Source organism: Schistocerca serialis, chromosome 4 (assembly GCF_023864345.2).
Source record: "Schistocerca serialis cubense isolate TAMUIC-IGC-003099 chromosome 4, iqSchSeri2.2, whole genome shotgun sequence".
NCBI lineage: Eukaryota > Metazoa > Arthropoda > Insecta > Orthoptera > Acrididae > Schistocerca > Schistocerca serialis.
The window spans coordinates 921992014-921999703 of NC_064641.1; the positions used below are offsets into that span (position 1 = coordinate 921992014).

Here is a 7690-nt window from a genome sequence, read left to right on the forward strand (position 1 = left end):
GTACGGAAACAGATAGGCGTTATGGCAAGTGAGACGTAGAAGAATTGCATGTAGTTGTAACAGTATATTTAACTGGCAATCACGGATTGAATGTATGTGAACGAATATAAAATGTTCCTAAGCTAACTATGGAGAGGCATGCTGAAAATGAAAAGAAAAATGCTAACGGGGATACTAAAATGTTTTCCAGCGAAACTGAAAACGAATCGCAATGATATGTTCTTACAATTCAAAAGATAATGTTGGATTCACGCTTTTCGGACGTAAGAAAACTTGCGTTAGACTTTGCTCATCGAGTCGGTTTGCCCCGGAATTTCAGTGTAGAAGAAGCAATGGCAGACAAAAAGTGGGCTGAAGATTTGCGTCCAAGCAAAGGAGAATACGAATGGAGCTACAGCTCGACCTGTGAAAAGGAAGTATTTTCGAGACTCTGTGCGGAAACCCCCACAGAAAATCATTCCTAAAATACAGGAATGGTGCAGTGAGTCTTTTAGAAACAGCGAAAGGAAGAAGTGACCAGACGCATGAAGTAAAGGAATGTGGACCCCTGCACTCCTACGAAGTGGACAGGGATGGGAAAAGGAGGGAGGAAGTTGTGTCGTGATGGCAGCAAATGGTGTTGTGAGAACTAAAACATGGGACATTTCCTTAAACTTAGACTGATAGATATCTTTCAGGTCAGGGATATAGATTATAAGGATGTTAAAGTTCATGCACACACTTACACATATTAAGAAACCAGATACTTAAGTTGTGTCATTTGCAGATGTTTAGAAAATTAGATGTAGTGTGTTTTAGTTTTCCAAGATGTTTAGTTCCTTAAATCAGATACCGAGAACAGCGTCCCACAGTTGAGCATGGCATTGTTTAAATATCTTTATAACTGGCTGTTTAGACTATAGTAAACAAAATCTCAATAGTGATTAAATTTAGGCAACTCTTCCCTAGTCGTGTAGGTTATTGTATGCAATAGTAAGGAAAAGATTGTCTTAATAGTTACGAAATAATTTATCTCTCTACCTTTATTTAATTTCATTGTTTTAGCTATGGACGATACTATTTGTTACAATTACCACGATTGTAATTTCGACCTTCGGTCTTTTTAAAGTGGTTAAATGTGCTGAAAATACAACAACTGTCAATAAAATAGATAAAATGGATTTAAGCCTACGTTCATTTCATTAACGTTGATTATTGCTGTGTTGTCAGTACCTTTAACGACTATAAAATGACCGAAGGTGGAAATTACAACCGTGGAGATCATAGTAAATAGTACAGTGGATGGTGAATGTGATGCCATTAAACAAATTCTATGGCACTGCCATCCCACAACAAATACAACTGTGAAATTTGAAGTTTATTTCGGTGGTATGGAAGTCAGGAAGAAATGCGAGACCGCAGAGCAGCTTAAGACTTCTCAAAGATTACGTCTGGAAAATTTATTCGTTTTGTGTGAAACATATTAGCAGGTAACATGAAGCGGACCAAAGAAATGTACATCTACATCTGCATCTACATAGTATTCCGCAACCCACCGTACGGTCAGTAGCGGAGGGTACTCTGTATCACTACTAATCATTTCCCTTCCTGTTCCACTCGCCAATAGAGCTGGGCAAAATCAATTATCTACACAATGACGAGCCAAAACGTTATGACCACCTGCTTAATAGCTTTCTGTCTGTCTCGGAACGAAATACATAACCTATTCTGCGTATCAGGGAGCCGATAGTTTTTTGGCAGGTTTGTGCAAGTACGTCGCATTATGTGTCTACGCACAGGTCATGTTATTCTCGTAAATAACAGGTCGCTGATGTATGTACGCGGTGATGACGCCCGATAGCGACTCATACGGGTTGCATAGGATTTATATCAGGCGAATCTACTCGCAGAGACATCAACGTGAGTTCACTACAATGCTGCCCAAACCACCGCAGCGCGGTTCTGGCTCCGAGTCACGGGCAGTCATACTGTTTAAAGGTGGCATCGTCATCGGGGAAGACATCAAGCATGAAGGGCTGCAGGTGGTTTGCAGCTGGCAGCGTGTCTTCGGTTAATACCACAGGTCCTACGCAAGAGCAGGAGAATGTCTCCCATAGCTTAATACTGCTCCCCTCGGCCTGCGTCCGTGGCGCACTGCACATTTCGAGCCACCCTTCACCACGATGACTGCGTTTGTGGAGGTGACCACTGACCTAGTGTAGCAAAAATGTGATTCACCCGAAGAGACTACATGTTTCTGTTGGTCGGCCATCGAATCCCGATGGCCCCGTGCTCACTGGAAGCGTAATCGACGACCCCTTTGGGTCAACATGTGAACACGTAGGGGTGGACTGCAGTGGAGATCCACGTTCATCAGTGTGCGATGCACGGTGTGCTCCTAAACACCTGTGCGTGCACCAGCACTGTGCTATTTCGGCGGAGATGCCACGGATCACCATCTATCCTACTTTACAGAACAGACAACCCACCGAACCACACGTTCTTTGAAGAGTCGCGGACGTCCAACCATTTAGCACCTAGTTGTAGTTTCGCTGTCCTACCTCTTTTCCGTAGACGCTCACGACGGTCGCAAGTGAGTAGTCAATCAGCTTCGCCGTTTTCGAGATACACGTTCACAGGCTCTTCGTAATAATAAATTGCCGTTTGTCAAAGTCGCTTATCTCAGCGGATTTCCCATTTGCAGCCCATATCTTGGCTAGGGTGGTCTCGCGTCCGTGTCTGCTCCGTTTACATACTTTTGTTATCGCGTCACGTGCCCGCACCCACACCAGCCGGCGTCGTACGTAGCGGTGGGCGGAGGTCGAAACGTCCTGGCTGCTCACTGTACGTATCCGCGCGAGCCCTGCTCTCTCTGACCTTATCCTCACAGTCCTTACGTGAAATGTACGTGGGAGGGAGTCAGCTTCAAATGCCGGTCCTCTAAGCTTACTCAGAGTGTGCCTTGAGAAAAATGTCGCCTTACCCCAGGAATTCCCATTTGATTAATGAAAACTTCTGGGCTGAATTACCGTGGTCCATATATAAAACTTCTTCTCCTTCCTCACGTTTCGATGCCTACTGCGGTCAACATCTACCGTGGTCAGTCGGCGACTGGCTGCTAGGCTCGCTCGCTCGTTGTAAAACACTGGCGACATATGTCAGGTGTAGAGGCAGTGTAAGCAGCGGAGCTGGTGTTCCTGCGCTTACCTGTGGTGTTGGCAGTGGGACCTGCCTTGACGAGCTGTCCTTAGTGAGCGTCGCTGACTATAGAGACGCTCTTTGTATCTTCATCGGGACTCCGGGAGAGGACTACTCCCGCAGTAGGTCGGGACAGCGTCTTGTAGGCCTGTAGTGGACCTGTTGGCCCAGCCCACGAATTAGATCGCCGTCAGAGTGTTCTGCGTTGTTGTAGAACACCCTCGTGATTTGCCGGAAGTGATCCCGCAGGAAAGGGGTGCCTGCTTCCTCGTGGAGCAGCCTCGTGGGGTAGCGAGGCGGCTTGTGGAGCGCAAGTCGCAGCGCCCTATTCTGGATGCGTTGGAGCGTCGCGATGTGTGTCGCTGCTGTGTTACCCCACTCCACGGCCGCATATTCCAGAACCGGCCGTACCGAGGCCAGGTGCATGGAGAGGCCGTGGAGTGGAGGAAGTGTGCACGAGGCGTTGAGCAGCGGGTACAGCGCACGTAGTCTCCCTACTGCTTTCCCTCTGACGTCGCGGACGTGGGGCAGCCACGTCAGGAACCTGTCCAGTGTGACACCGAGGTTTCCAGAATGAGATTTTCACTCTGCATCATAGTGTGCGCTGATATGAAACTTCCTGGCGGATTAAAATTGTGTGCCGGACCGAGACTCGAACTCGGGACCTTTGCCTTTCTCGGGCAAGTGCTCTACCAACTGAGCTACCCAAGCATTACTCACACCCCGTCCTCACAGCTTTACTTCAGCCAGTATCTCGTCTCCTACCTTCCATACTTTACAGAAGCTCTCCTGCGAACCCTGCAGAACTAGCACTCCTGAAAAAAGGAAGTTTCATATCAGCGCACACTCCGCTGCAGAGTGAAAATCTCATTATGGAAACATCCCCAGACTGTGGCTAAGCCATGTCTGCGCAGTACCCTTTCGTTCAGGAGTGCTAGTTCTGCAGGATTCACTTGAGAGCTTTTGTGAAGTTGGTCGGCGATGTACAGAGAGTATAGCAGGGGGCCGAGTACCGACCCCTGCGGCACTCCCGCTCGAATCTGCCGGATGTGCCACCATCTGCTCGGACGTCGAATGTGCGGCCCGATAGATACGAGCGCTGTAGGACCACGTGCGACGTCGGTACCCCGTGTACAAAAGGTCTGTACACGAGGCCGTCGTGCCACACACATTCTTAGGCCTCGGAGACGTCGAGAAGCACCGCCCCTAGGTACTCCCTCGTCTCCAGCGCTCGCATCGCCTGCTCCAGGAGGCGCAACAGCTACTGGGTGGTCGAGCGGCCGCTCCGGAACCCGAACTGTTCCTGGGGGATGAGTTGCTGTTCCGTCACCTGGCGTAAAAGCCGCTCCACGTACAACCTCTCAAAGACTTTTGAGAGGGACTGGAGCTCGCTGATCGGCCGGTAGTTGGCTGCCTGGCGTGGGTCCTTGCTGCTCTTGCGGATGGCAACCACGAGGAAGGGAAAGTCCCAGAGCGAAGGATGTTGTTGAAGATGTCCGCCAGAGACTGGTGTACCTCTGGCGGTAGCAATCTCAACAGGCAGTTGGTTACACCATCTGTGCCATTCGCCTTCTTGGGGTTGAAGCGACGGAGCTGCAGATCGACTTCTGCAACCGTGATTTCCTCTATCGTGTCGTCCTCTTCACGCGCAGTGAGAAAAACAGGAAGGCGGTCCTCCACTGGCGGACGTGGTCGGCATCGAACACGTCATCGGCGGGGTGGAAATTTTCCGCGAACGTGTCCGCGAAGATGCTGGCTTTCGCATCCGGCTCGCAGACAACGTTCGCACCCACGTGGAGGGGCGGGACTCGCTGGTGACGGCGAAGGAAGCGCCTGGCCGCCGCCAAGAACTGCCATCTGTCGTCGTTAGGGTGGCCACAAGGCCCGCCCAGTCACGATCCGGTGATCATCTATGGCGGCCGGAATCTCACGCCGCGCCCTGTTGAGGCGGCGCTTCGTCTCGGCCAGCCGCGTGAGCTGCCCCTCTCGATAGAGGCGATTTTTGTGCGTGATTTTCTCTAAGATGTGCAGCGGGAGTTTGCGCGACATTTCTCGAACCCCTCCTACAACTTCTGGAGGGGGATGACAGGTCAGATGGAATTGTCGCCTACGTAGGTGACGTATTAGTTGTAGTAACTGCAAACAACAGAGCCCAGTTAGGAAAGAAAGCCAGTGGAATACAACAAACAACTACTCAGTGGTGTCACAACAACAAACTCAGGATAGCCGAAAACAAAACAACATACAGTTTACTGAAAGGATCACTCCAAAGGAATCCTTCGGTTAAAATTAGGGACACAAACATCAAACGAGCACGCATTACGCGCTATCTTGGGGTACACATAGATGAAAAATTGAATTTCCACGAACACATACGGCTAACAACAGACAAAGCAGAAAAAATACTGCACAAACTGGTGAGGCTAAATTCAAAACAGTACAGACTACCTCTACCAGTCATACGTACATACCACTGTGTGCTCTTCGAATTAGTACTCAGCTTCGCAGCTAGCACATGGGCACATAGACCAAACGTGGTCACTAACAAAGCATCCGTCAGACGAGGGCAGAGAAGGGTCCTACTTAGGCTATACATGGCAAGGTGAGTGGGATGTAAGTGATAAGGGACGTAGACTGCACGACTTCCTCCCTGACGTAAGGGAGAGGTTGAGAATGAAACATATGGATCCCAGCCGCGGTATGGTACATTTCTTAACTTGACACGGACCTTGTCCCACGCACTTAAACCGCGTGAGTCTGAGGCAGACACCTACATGCACATGCGGGGAAGAAGGTTCCCCAGAACACATTGTTTGTTTCTGCGGGCAATAAGCAGACAATAGACATACACTACACTTAGATTACACAGATACAGACATAGATCTATACACAGCAATAAGAGACGAAGAACAATGGGCACAATTAAACGCACTGACAAACAGTATTTCAAAAACAAAACGTGAAGAGTATATGCGGACACGAGATTACGGACATGCCTATGTGCAGCGTAACAGTAATCTCCAGAGGTTGGACGGCGATATCCACAGTGACAACGAAAATAGTGACAATGGGGAGGCACAGGAGGAGGAAGGTGAGATGTGACAGTAAATAAGTAAAAGTGCTGGCAATCTAGCCAAGAAAACACCAAATGGTGTACATGGATGGGCACCCAAAGTAGTTAATACGTAGGATTAGTAATAAATAGGATAAGCAACATAATTTCTCTACTAATAACCATTTGTGAGTGTATGTGTGTGTGTGTGTGTGTGTGTTTGTGTGTGTGTGAGTGACTGGCGGTTAACGGTTCGAAGAAACCATTCCGAGGTATTCACCGTCAGTCACATTCGGTGATGGTACTAACAAATCTCTCATCTATCCTATCTTCCTTTTGTATTCTTCTTAAGAAACAACAAAATTTTATTTATATTTCAACCTTAAATTATTGTTATTTTGAAAAGTATCATTCTGTGTAAATGTTGTAGATAAAACAAAAGGAAAGAAAACTGTAAAAAGATGAAAAACGAAAATTGTAAGATGTACGACCTGTTTTAAACATCAGGTAAGAGGTCTATACTTTGGCAATAAATAAATAAATAAAATAAATAAAAACAAATCTAACGGTGACAGACGTGAAATGCCCGACACCTTTCAGTACGGCGACGTCGAGCACGTCAGGCTGGCCGCGCTGGGGGAAGACGGTGTGGTCGTAGGGCCCCAGTACTATCGCGCCCTGCCGTTGTGTGGCGCGAAGGAGGCGGCGGCCGCTGGCGTTGGTGATGCGTGTGCTTGCGTGTGCTTGCGTGTGCTTGGCGTTCAAGTCGCCAGCAGTGAAGATCTTCCCGCGCAACGCCAGCAGGGCGTCGAAGTCAACCTCCTGGAACAGTCCCCTCGGCGGCCTGTAGGCCGCAACGAAGGTGAGGACCCCCGCCGCAGTGGTGACAGCCACCCCAGTGGCCTCCACCGCGGTGAGGGGCGGTACATCTACATCTGCATGATTACTCTGCAGTTCACATTTAAGTGCTTGGCAGAGGGTTCATCTCCCTACCATTCCACTCCCGAACAGCGCGCGGGAACAACGAACACCTAAACGTTTCTGTTCGAGCTCTTATTGCTCTTATTTTATTTTGATGATCATTCCTACCTATGTAGGTTGGGCTCAAAAAAATATTTTCGCATTCGGAAGAGAAAGTTGGTGACTGAAATTTCGTAAATAGATCTCGCCGCGAGGAAATACGTCTTTGCTTTAATGACTTCCATCCCAGCTCGCGTATCATATCTGCCACACTCTCTCCCATATTGCGTGATAATACAAAACGAGCTGCCCTTTTTTGCACCCTTTCGATGTGCTCCGTCAACCCCACCTGGTAAGGATCCCACACCGCGCAGCAATATTCTAACAGAGGACGAACGAGTGTAGTGTAAGCTGTCTCGTTAGTGGACTTGTTGCATATTCTAAGTGTCCTGCCAATGAAACGCAACCTTTGGCTCGCCTTCCCCACTAAATTATCTATGT

The 7690-nt window shown here is 48.6% G+C and overlaps 1 non-coding gene across 1 annotated transcript; it reads right to left on the reverse strand.

Annotated features, from left to right (window-relative positions):
* Nucleotides 1-3814: 3814 nt before the first annotated feature.
* Trnas-aga (transfer RNA serine (anticodon AGA)) lies at nucleotides 3815-3889 on the reverse strand. Its single transcript has one exon. It is a non-coding gene; the product is annotated as a tRNA-Ser (tRNA).
* Nucleotides 3890-7690: the final 3801 nt, after the last annotated feature.